General features: G+C 35.1%; 1 pseudogene; it reads left to right on the top strand.

The window, feature by feature from the left end:
* Window positions 1-315: 315 nt before the first annotated feature.
* Window positions 316-12456, top strand: part of LOC110575961 — an 88590-nt pseudogene continuing 76449 nt past the window's right edge.

Genomic DNA, 12456 nt, shown 5'->3' with positions numbered 1-12456 from the left:
GGTTGCAGCATTTAGAGACAGAAATTTGGAAAATTGTTATCTAGGAGAAAATAAAGAGGATATAGGAGAAGCTGTGACATATGCTTAATTAGAGTCTCAGATGTGGAGAAGCATATTAATGAGACAGAAATAATTAATAGGAGGTAGCATCTGAGAATTTTCCAAAATGTACAGATAGTATCAGTCCACTGTTTCAATTTTATGATGCCATGTAGGGTGACTGCAAAGAAATCTACACATAAGCCATCAAAATAAAACTGGAGAAAACCAAAATCAGGCTAACCATCGGGTCCCGGGCAGAAGGTTTTCAGGGCAATGACCTGGAGGATGAGTGTTGGTCAGATACAGAGGCAGTCCACCAGCAACCAGCCACCAGCCTGGCCAAAAGAAGCCTCAGAGTTGCAGCCAAAGCCTGCATGCCATCAAGAGGAAGCCCCTGGTGCAAGATGGCATCACCTGCTCCCTGAAAGTTCAGACAAGGTAAGAAACCGTGCTCTCAGACATTGACAGCTAGGGTCTGCGGAGTCTGGCCCAGTCTGACTTTATGCCCTGCAGGGCCCTGGGGGTTGTTTGGAGGGGACATTTGGCTGCACGTCTGGCCTGTTACACCAGTTGCCCAGACTCTGCCCCTCCTGGCTCCAGCTGTTGGTTAAGGGCCAGGGCCAGGTGCTCAGGGATAGACCCACCATGGACCAAAGCAAGCTGGCCCCACAGTTCTATTTATTGCCTCTTACACCTCTTGTATGTGTCCTGGTTGTATGTTTTGTGTTGGTGAATGAAGTCATGTTTGTGCAAATTTGTGCAAATAAATACATAAAAGTGAAAATAATTCATTGTCCATGACTAAAAGGGGGTAGGGTGTGGGAGGGAATTAGGCCAGATACCAAAGGAAAAAATATTACATAATCTCAGTTATATGAAATATCTAGAATGGGTGATTCATAGAGACATAAAATAGATTAGAAGTTACCAGGGATTAGGAGGAAGGGGAGAAAAGAAAGTCATTGCTTAATGGTTACAGAGTTCCTGTTCAGACTGATGAAAAAGTTTTGGAAATAGTGTTGATGTTGCACAACATTGTGAATGTGATTAATGTCACTGAATTGTACACTTGAACTGTTTACTATGGCAATTTTTATAACATTTTACTGCAATAAAAAATATGTATATAAAAATAGTCCTATAAGTATTTTTATAATTATCTGTAACTGAAAATCTTGCCACAGCAAAAACTCAGGTAGTTTCATTGTTGCATTCTTTCTAATATTTAAGGAATAAGTAATGTCAGGAATACTGATCTTACAGATTCTCCCAGAAAAGATAACAACCAGATATCTTCTCCCATCGTTTATGAGCTAGCATAACCTTAATCCTAAAACCCAACAAAGACTCTAAAACATAGAAATTACATTGTAATGTCACTCACAAAATTAGATGCAAAATTCCTAACTAAAATATCACTAAGTAAATATGATACAACATAAAAGAAAATGCATCAGGACCAAGTTGGGGTTATCACAGGAACATATGTTTTATTTAATATTAGGGAAGCAGTGTATAGAATCACCACATTAACAGAATAAAGAAAAAAAATTATGAACATACATAATAAATAGGAAAAAATCTTATAGCAATTAGAAATAGAATGGAGCTACTTTATTTCATAAAGAAGACCTAAGTCATACTTCCATCACTAATTTCAGATGATATGGCTGTATAAGTAAACCTAAATGTGAAAGATACAGATATTAGCTTTTATAATATTAAAAAATATCTTTATTAAGTAGGACAAGAAAGTACCATCCATAAAGAAAAGTTTGATAAATTTGATAAAATATTAAGAATTATCTCTCCAAATGGCACCATTAGAATTATTATAATTTCTTTTAAGACTAGGAGAAGAAGATAGTTATAACATATGTAGCTAATAAAGAAATCATAACAATATTACATAAATAATTTCTTTTTTGTTTATCCATCAGGGAAAAGATGGAAAACCGTAGAAAACTGGGCAGCAGACTAAGGCACTTACCAAGAAAACTACAAATGGTCAATAAAAATAAGCAAAGGGGTGCCTGGGTGGCTCAGTCGTTGAGCGTCTGCCTCCTGCTAGGGTCATGATCCCGGGGTCCTGGGATCGAGCCCCGCATCAGGCTCCCTGCTCAGCAGGAAGCCTGCTTCTCCCTCTCCCACTCCCCCCTGCTTGTGTTCTTTCTCTCGCTTTGTCTCTCTCTGTCAAATAAATAAATAAAATCTTTAAAAAAAATAAAAAAAATAAAGATAAGCAGAAAGTTCTCATAAAAGTCAAAGTCACAATGATATACCACTACTCACTTATTAAATAACAATGCCAAAGGTAGGTTATGATATGTAACAACAGGAACACTCATCCATGGCTGATGGGAGTGTAATTGTCCTAATTATTTGAGGGAAATAGTTTGCCATTGTCTAGTAAAAGTTAAAAATATATTTATGCCATACTCTTCCAGTTCTATTACAATATGGTTACCCTATAGAAATGAATGCATTTTTGCACCATCAGGCATAAATAAGAATATTCAAACCATATTATTTATAATAGCCCATGAATAGAAACAATGCAAATACCTTTGAATAATATAATTAACAAACAAATACTTGTATAGCTACAACCATAAACAACCCAAAAGATAAATCTTATAAAAAACAAAGTTTGAAGAAAAGAAGACAGACAAAAGAGAATCCATAACATCATTGATATCATTTGCATAAACATTAAAAATAGGCAAAACTAAAAGAATGGCTCTAAGGGTGAATAGTTAACAACTAGGGGAGGAAAGTAATTAATATAAAATTAAGGATATGGAAGAAGAAGAGGGGCATGGAGAGAGGCTTCTGAGATATTAGTAATATTCTTTGTCTTAGATATGATTACCTGAGCATTCTCTTTATGTTAAGTGGTACATCTATGTTTCATACATTTTTTTCATGCACTGTACTTCACAAAAAATTAAAAGATAGGTACAGAACATCACATTCTACTTAAACACATCAGTGTGTGTGTGTGTGTGTGTATCAAGCTATTACATGAGCAGATTCCAAGAAATCATGAGGTAAATTTTAACCAGAATGTTTTTATTTTGGACAGTTCTTAAACAGATAAATGAGTGAATTAAATTTGAGTCATGGGTAATATATATTGTCTCTTATCAGACATGTCTCATTTCACTAGTCAGGGAATGATATTCACACTCACACAGTGATTCCCCAGAAAGTTTTTTTTTCTCTTGATGCTCTGATTTCAATGCATGGCGAACACCATGTCCCTAACCCACCCACCTAACCTCAGACTTTTGTATTTTGCCTTTAAGCTGTTAAGTGGTTCATAGCCATATTTCATTTTTCTACATGTTGTTCATATGGGATCATTTCCATCCTTTCTGCTGCAAACACCCTTCTTAGTTCAAATTCTCATCACTGCATATCTTAATTTCTACAATGGCCTCAACCCCTAGCCCAAGGATCTCTGTACCAAGTATCCTATCTCAAAGTATCCTCCAGGCCAATGTGAATTATTTTATTAATATTAACAGTAAAAGTATATACCATTCATTAAGCTTTTATATATAAACCATTGAACTAAGCCTTTATATATTTCATCTTATGAATCTTTATTTAACCTTGTATCATCCCAAAGATGCTGAATTTGAAAAAACAGGCAAAGACATGTTAAATTGCCCAAATTCACACAACTGGTAAGTGACAAACCTGAAACTCAAACCCAAAGCCCATACTCTAAGTAGTATGATAGATTTCTCACTACTTACAGAGTAAGAAAAATAAAAATTTTTTCATGTAACCAGCATTGTCCTCCATGAATTGGTTCCAATCTATAATTTCAGGCATGTCTCCAATTATATACTTTCAAATAGATTCTTTATTCATCATCCACATTATATCCTCCTCTGTGCTTTTACACAATTGTTTTTTCCCCCTGTCGATCTCATCTCAGTTCTTCAATTAAAATGCTATTCCTCCATCAAGGCTCTGCACAGATGTGAACTCCCCCAAGAAGACTTCAATGAACTATCAGTAAGAATGATCTCTCCTTGTGCTGTTCTTCCTGAGGACACTCTGCCAGTGCCTTTATGAACATTCTTTTTTATTTTTATTTTTGAACATTCTTTTTTAATTTGCATTATAATTTGTAAACATGTCATTGCCTCAATTGTTGAAACATGGCCTACAAAAGTCTTCATGATCTACTTCTGCCTATTCCAGTCTTCTCTTAGACACTACATCCACTCACTCCATCAATCCCAACCTACTGATTTCTTTCTGATCCTCCAAGACAGACCCTTCACCTCTAGGCCTTTGCTTTGCTTTCCCACAACCCCCATCATCTTACCACTTCTTCCCCCCAGTCCTAGAGGATCCCTACTTCTCCTTTAGATCTTGGATAAAAGTACATGTTTCAGGGCAGCCTTCCTTCTGGTCCCAAAATCTAGCACTAGCACATCCTATCTCGAAGTATCCTCCCTTGTTATAGATTCACATGATAATTTGTATTATTTTTGCATAGATTTTATCACAACATGTAAAGTACACTGATTTGTGGAATCGTTTAATTTATTTCTCCTTCACTATACTGTTGCTGCCTGAGAATAGAGACCACACCTTTTTCTAATTCAATCCTCAGTACCCAGCCCATGTCAGTTCTGTTGTAATAACTCAGTAAATATTTGAATGGTCAGTTTCTTGTGGACATGGACAGTGTTATTTTTAGCACTGCCCTGAAACCGAGGGGCTCACAAATTGGTTTTCATAGTGACATTGTCTATACATTCAGGTAAGTTTTAAGCCCAACAGAACTGTCCCTTCATAGGTTTAAAACTGATTTAATCTCAGTTCTAACAAAATATGCAGTCCTATCTAAATGGGATAGGACTTATTTATCTAAATGCTGTTGCCTAGAAAACAATCTCCATGCATCAAGTTTTATTTATCCTGTTTTAGATATGGTCCTTCTAGTAAGGAAACATAAAACTTATGCATCATTCTATTCTTATTTTTATCTAATTTTCTTCCATCCTGTTTATATCTACATTTCCTATATTTACTAATATCTGCCTGCTTCTCTTCACACTATCAGTTACTCAGCAATATAATCTTTACTGCATTGTAATAATTTTAATACCCTCTATACCTAACTTGCAGGATCTGCTCATAAATTACAGGATTTGTGCCCCTGACATACATGTATTAATACCATTTTCCATCCTGGTTTCTCCATCTGTCTACATCACCTGTCTTTTCCCCTTTTTGCCCCTCTATCTTCTCTGCCAGCTGGTGTTTTACTAATGTTTTTTTCAGTCTTTTCTGTCTTTCAGAATAATCTGTATATCTCTTCTTTGCTAGTAAATTGTCCAGCAGTGGATTTCTAAATAGCTAAAACTCAGTTATAGGCATTTTAACTTGAGGCCCCAGAGCAAAACTTGGCAGTAGAACTGTATGCCCTTAAAATGTCCTTGGGCACACCTTCAGATACATTGGAGATCCTTGGGCAAAGGTGTCTCTCATTGTTCCAACCTCAGTGGTGTTTTTTAAAGATTTTATTTATTTATTTATTAGAGAGAGAGAGAGAGAGAGCACAGCCGGGGTAGTGGCAGGCAAACGGAGAGGAAGAAACAGGCTCCCCACTGAGCAGGGAGCCCGATGTGGGACTCGATCTCAGGACCCTGAGATCATGACCTGAGCTGAAGGTGAACATTTAACCCACTGAGCCACCCAGGCAACCCATCAGTGGTGTTTTTAAAGTCTTTTATTTTTTTATTAGCTATTCATAGGACATGTTTCCATAACTATGCATACACAGTATTTAACTGGAGCCTGTGTCCTTTTGCCTCATTTCTCCTTTTGTCCCATTATTCTCTCTCTGTCTCTTTTGTTTCCTTAAAGAACAATGAGTTTTCTGCATTGACATAGAATGATCCAAATAGCACTGCATTAATTTCAGAATTGGCTTGATTTTTATATCTTCAAGAAAAAAAATTAGAACCATTCTAATACATCCTGTCCCATTAAGGACTAAAGATGTCTAATAGTTCAAGAATATGATGAAGAAATAAGTACATTTTCATTCCTTAAGCATCAATAATTCCAATTTATTACCAAATTCTGAGTTTGGAACATAACTGCAATGCATGGAAACTGGGATTAAAATATGATGCAAATGTAAGCAAACAAGAATTGGGGTCTCGGGCACAATGGATCTAATACTTAAGACATGCCAAGACCCAAAGTTTGCCATTCACTTGAGAACTAGACTAAAATAATTATCCATGAGAAGTCATAATTGCATTGTGGGTGTCAGGAATGTTGGTCACCCATTCATACCATGAAATTGGGAAAAAGTTGATCTGCATTGAACAAATAGAAATCACTGGGGGCTTTGGAAGAACAGGTAAATTCTCTCTCTCCTTGTTTTTATTAATTAGAGTTTTACCAAGTTTCATCTAGTTTTACCTTCTGGGAGGCATACTTTCCAAAAGTTATTTACCCTAAGGTTTAAGCTGAGAACTAAACTGGAAGAAAGATCTCTACCAATGTGGTTGATTTCCCCTGAGAAAAAAGGTAATGTTACATTAAATATAAAAATAACTGTCAGTCAAAAGTTATTTTTATAATTTATTGAAATGGTTTATATTCTCATGTCATTGGTTTCTCTTGTCTGTCACTTGTTGATTACTGAATTGTCAGTTGAAAATGAAGCCAGCTGTGACAATTGGCGTCATTTACTTATGGGTGATATCTCAATTGATAAGCTTATATCCTATTCTTCCTTTACTGGAATAAAATCCCTTTCAGCCATCAACATGTGACTTTTTACCATCACATCCTGTTATTATTATTAAATTGTCTCAAATAATTAATGTATTTTTTTCTGAAAATCTTTCATGCAAGAAAAATTGAAACAATAATTACAGATATGGAATTTCATACAGTAATCTTACAAATAAGACTTATTTTAGCTAAAGTTCATTTCTTTATACCTTTCCTTATAATTTCATTGTAGTTCTTATTTTATTTTATTTTATTTTATTAATTAATTTATTTTTTAAAGATTTTATTTATTTATTTGACAGAGAGAGAGACAGTGAGAGCAGGAACACAAGCAGGGGGAGTGGGAGAGCAAAAAGCAGGCCTCCTGCCAAGCGGGGAGCCCAATGTGGGACTCGATCCCAGGACCCTGGGATCATGACCTGAGCCAAAGGCAGACGCTTAACAACTGAGCCACCCAGGCGACCTGTAGTTCTTATTTTAAAAAGGTTTTATTCAAAAGTACATATTTAAAAAGAAACAGTGATATCAAAACTCATACTATAAATAACTTCTAGATCTACAAAGAAAAAGCAAAACCTATTTTAATCTCATTTGTTCAGTAGTTGCAGCAGATAACATATTTACACATTATATTTTTGTCTTCATAGGGGTTAATATGGTAGCTTGGTGGGCAAATGAACAGGTCTAGAAATTTCCAGAGCTGGATATAAGACAAGTTTCTGGCAACATAGACTATCTTGATATTGTCAGCGGCAGAAATTCTGGTTGGTGGATAGGACACTGTTAGAGAGTAAGAAGGGAATATTCTAGCACTATGCTATAGACAAGGATTGAGGAGATTCTAAGCAGAGATTTTTGATGTTGGAGATCTTATGGCAAAGCATAAGAACTCAATGAGTAATTTATGAATTAATTAATGTGCTCAGAAAGGCTGAACCTTAGAGTAGGAAGAAATTTGGTACCAAGCAAGGCTCCAGAAATAAAGGAAGATAGATAAAACTAATTTTTGTAAATGAAATAAACTGGAGCTTAACAAGTTAAGTTGGCCATACAGCTATTATAAGGTAGAGTGCGATGTCAATCCAGTCCATATCCTCTAAATATAAATCTCCAGTCAAAATAATTTGTGTCTGTTTACTTAACAACAATAAAATAAAAATAATAATTGTTACTGAATGAAAACAGACTTTTTACTACACATTTTATATGTTCTGTACCTAATTTGTGTAGTGAGTCAGATATAAACTATTTCTACCACTTAGGAAATAAAGAAACTGAAGATCAGAAGTTAACAATTAAATCTAATGACCAGCTGATTCCAGAGACCCAGCTTGTAATCACTAATAAAAATCTCTAATTAGTAAAAGGTGAAAGATTTATGTGATCTGAAGAGAAACCAGAGTATTAATAAGTCTCTACACTGGAATTTGAGGTTATGTTCTGTTATGAAAATCTAGGTTTTCGACAGATGTTGGCGGGGATGCGGAGAAAGGGGAACCCTCCTACACTGTTGGTGGGAATGCAAGCTGGTGCAGCCACTCTGGAAAACAGTATGGAGGTTCCTCAAAAAGTTGAAAATAGAGCTACCATATGATCCAGCAATTGCACTACTGGGTATTTACCCCAAAGATACAAAAGTAGGGATCCAAAAGGGTACGTGCACCCTGATGTTTATAGCAGCAATGTCCACAATAGCCAAACTGTGGAAAGAGCCAAGATGTCCATCGACAGATGAATGGATAAAGAAGAGGTGGTATATATATATATATATATATATATATATATATATATATATATATATACACACACACACACACACACACACACACACACACACACACACACACAATGGAATATTATGCAGCCATCAAAAGGAATGAGATCTTGCCATTTGCAACGACATGGATGGAACTGGAGGGTATTATGTTGAGCGAAATAAGTCAAACAGAGAAAGACATGTATCATATGATCTCACTGATATGAGGAATTCTTAATCTCAGGAAACAAACTGAGGGTTGCTGGAGTGGGGGGGGTGGGGTGGGAGGGAGGGGGTGACTGGGTGATAGACACTGGGGAGGGTATGTGCTCTGGTAAGCGCTGTGAATTGTGCAAGACTGTTGAATCTCAGATCTGTACCTCTGAAACAAATAATGCAATATATGTTGAGAAAAAAAAGAAGAAGAAGAAAAAGGTAGCAGGAGGGGAAGAATGAAGTGGGGGAAATCGGAGGGGTAGACGAACCATGAGAGACGATGGACTCTGAAAAACAAACTGAGGCTTCTAGAGGGGAGGGGGGTGGGAGGATGGGTTAGCCTGGTGGTGGGTATTGAGGAGGGCACATTCTGCATGGAGCACTGGGTGTTATGCACAAACAATGAATCATGGAACACTACATCTAAAACTAATGATGTAATGTATGGGGATTAACATAAGAATAAAAAAAAAAAAGAAAGAAAATCTGGTTTTTAATAGTGCCTTTTAATATTCTCTTTCCTTGACTTGGGCCAGTTTGCCTGTTTTTTTTAAGGAGTAGGATCAAAGTCACCTCTTCAGTACCTGACTATTGCCTAAGGCAGCCCAAGTAGCTCACCCTCTCTCAGTCTTATCAAGTGTATTTTCTTTACAATATTTTTTCTAACTAAAATCATCTTATTTATGTCTTTACTTATACATTATCTGTCTTTCTCAACTAAATTAAGCTCCAAGAAGACCACATCTGTTTATTCACCATTCATGTATAAATTAGTGAGTAGCAAGTGACAGGCAATCAATAAATATTTATTGAGCGAGTAAAAAGAAAGGAAATATAGAAGGTCAATAAAATAAATAATAAAAAAATAAATAAAATAAAAAACAACCAATTAGAACTGTTTAAATATCCATATCCTTTGACTCAACAACCCTCTTTTTCTTTTTTTTAACAACCCTCTTTATTCTAAGAATCTTTCCAGAATAATGACATTTTTAAAAAGTGTAAAGATGTATGAGAAATATATGTGTATTATAATAAAAATCATACTTATATTTTGCAAAATCTGACATTTAAAAAGAAATGAAAATGTAATCAATGACGATCAAATGGAGCATAGCTGAATAAATTATATGGACAACTATGCAACTATAAAAGAACAATAGGACATAAAATGATGCTATTTTTATTGTTCCACTGTTTTCTTAATAATGTACAATACAGATAAAATAAAAATTATAAATGTTCATGAGTAAGAAGACTGCAGATACCAGGATACATTTCAACTAATTATGAAATTCTAACATATTTTTTATGTAAAATATCCTTATATCTGGGGCATGGCTATGGGAGAAACACAAAAATTAACTATAAAATTTATCCATATTCACCAACAGTATAGATATGACATAGTAGTTAAAGAAAAAGAAATGAAAGAAATACTATTTTGACTAGAGGTAAGGATGTAGGATAGATCAGCTCTAACATTATCAAAATTTATAAAACTAGATAATTTAAAAGAAATACTGGCATAAAATAATAGGAAGTAAGTGAATAGATTTGAAACAAATCATATGATATAAAAAAATTAATGTGATAGGTTTTAAAAATATTTCAGATATATAGGGAAGAGAGTTTTTCAATAAATGTTTATTTAAAAAAATGAGACATTATATCTTATCAAAAATCAGTTCTAAATAGATTAAAGAGGTAAATCAAAAACTAAAAAACCTTTGAAATGTAGAAATATTTGAGTAATTATGAAATCTCTAGAAGAAACTGGCTTAAATTTAAAAGTAATGAGGGAGGGAAGGATCAAATATGGCAGAGGAGTAAAGGACCCTAGGCTCCTCTGGTCCCATGAACACAACTAGATAACTATCAAATTATCAGAAATACCCCAGAATTCAGCCTGAAGACTGAGAGAATAAACTCCACAACTTAAGGGAAGGAAGAGGCCACATTGAAGAAGGTAGGAAGTACAGAGACTGGTTTAGGGGAGAAAGGAATTGTGAGTTCTGTGGAGGGGAAGGAGCTATGGTCACAAAGAAGGGTAAGAGAGAGAGGAGTGCACAGGGGAATGCACAAGGAAAACATTTCCCCAAAACTATTGGCTCAAAAATGAGAGGGGCTGAATTTTGTGAGTTCTTGTAACCAGTGGGGCTTAAAGCCTGGTGTTTTTGTTATTGTTGTTTCATTTATTTGTTGTTTATTTGTTTTAGGTCAATTAACTTTTTTTATTAACATATAATGTATTATTTGTTTCAAGCGTACAGGTCTCTGATTCATCAGTCTTGCACAACGCCCAGCACTCACCACAACACATACTCTCCCCATTGACCATCACCCAGCCATTCCAACCCCCCCACCTCCTTTCCCTCCAGCAAACCTCAGTTTCCTGACATTAAGAATCTCTTATGGTTTGTCTCCCTCTCTGGCTGCATCTTGTTTCATTTTTCCCTCCCTTCCCCTATGATCCTCTGCCTTATTTCTCAAATTCCTCATATCAGTGAGAATATATTTGTCTTTCTCTGATTGACTTATTTCACTTAGCATAATACCATCTAGTTCCATCCATGTCTTTGCAAACGGAAAGATGTCATTTCCTTACACCATACACAAAAATAGACTCAAAATTGAAGAAAGACCTAAATATGAGACAGGAATCCATTAAAATCCTTAAGGTGAACACAGGCAGCAATCTCTTTGACCTTGGCCACAGCAACATCTTGCTAGACATGTCTCCAAAGGCAAGGGAAAAAAAGGCAAAAATGAACTATTGGGACTGCATCAGGATAAAAAGCTTTTGCACAGCAAAGGGAAGAGTCAACAAAACCGAAGGACAACTGAGAAACACAAATGGATGGCAAAAGAAAGTCGGAGTAGCAATACTCACATGGGATAAACTAGGCTTTGTTGTTGTTGTATTGTTTTTATCCTGCTTTGGTATCAGGATAATACTGGCCTCATTGAATGATTTTGAATGTATTCCCTCTATTCCATTATTTGTAAGATTTTGATAAAGATTGTCATTGATTATTTCTTTAAATGTTTGGTAGAATTCATCAATGAAACCATGTGGTCTTGGGCTTTTCTGTGCTGGGAGATTTTTGATTCTTAATTCAACTTTGATTCTTCTTATTGGTCTAAGAAGATTTATTTCTTGGATTCAAAATTCATGATTCAATTGTGGTAACCTGTGCATTTTTAAGAATTATCTGGTTTTTTTTTTTAAGTTATCTGATTTGTGAGTATGTAATTGCTTATCATAACCTGTTACTACGTTATGTATTTCGATGGTTATCTGTTATATTGTTCTCTCTTCCATTTCTCAATTTGGCTTTTGAGTCTTCTCTCCTTTTTTTCTTAATTAATGTAGTCAAAGCATTGCCAATTTTTTTTGTGTTTTTTTTGTGTTTTTTTTTTTTTGAAAAACTGGTCATTACTTTCAATGTTATGTTACTGTTTATTCTGGTCTGTATTTATTTATTTCTGATTTTTTTTGTTATTTCCTTCCTCTAGGAAATTTCAGCTAAGTTTCTTCTATTTCTAGTTTTTCTAGGTTGTATATTTGAACTTTATTTCTTTTTTTAAAAAATTTTTAAGAAGATTTTATTTATTTATTTGACAGAAAGAGAGAGCAGGAGAGCATAAGCAGTGGAAGA

The sequence above is a fragment of the Neomonachus schauinslandi genome, chromosome 11, assembly GCF_002201575.2.
Source record: "Neomonachus schauinslandi chromosome 11, ASM220157v2, whole genome shotgun sequence".
NCBI classification, from domain to species: Eukaryota; Metazoa; Chordata; class Mammalia; order Carnivora; family Phocidae; genus Neomonachus; species Neomonachus schauinslandi.
Note: the sequence above shows the minus strand (reverse complement) of the source record. Positions and strands in the feature narration are given on the sequence as shown.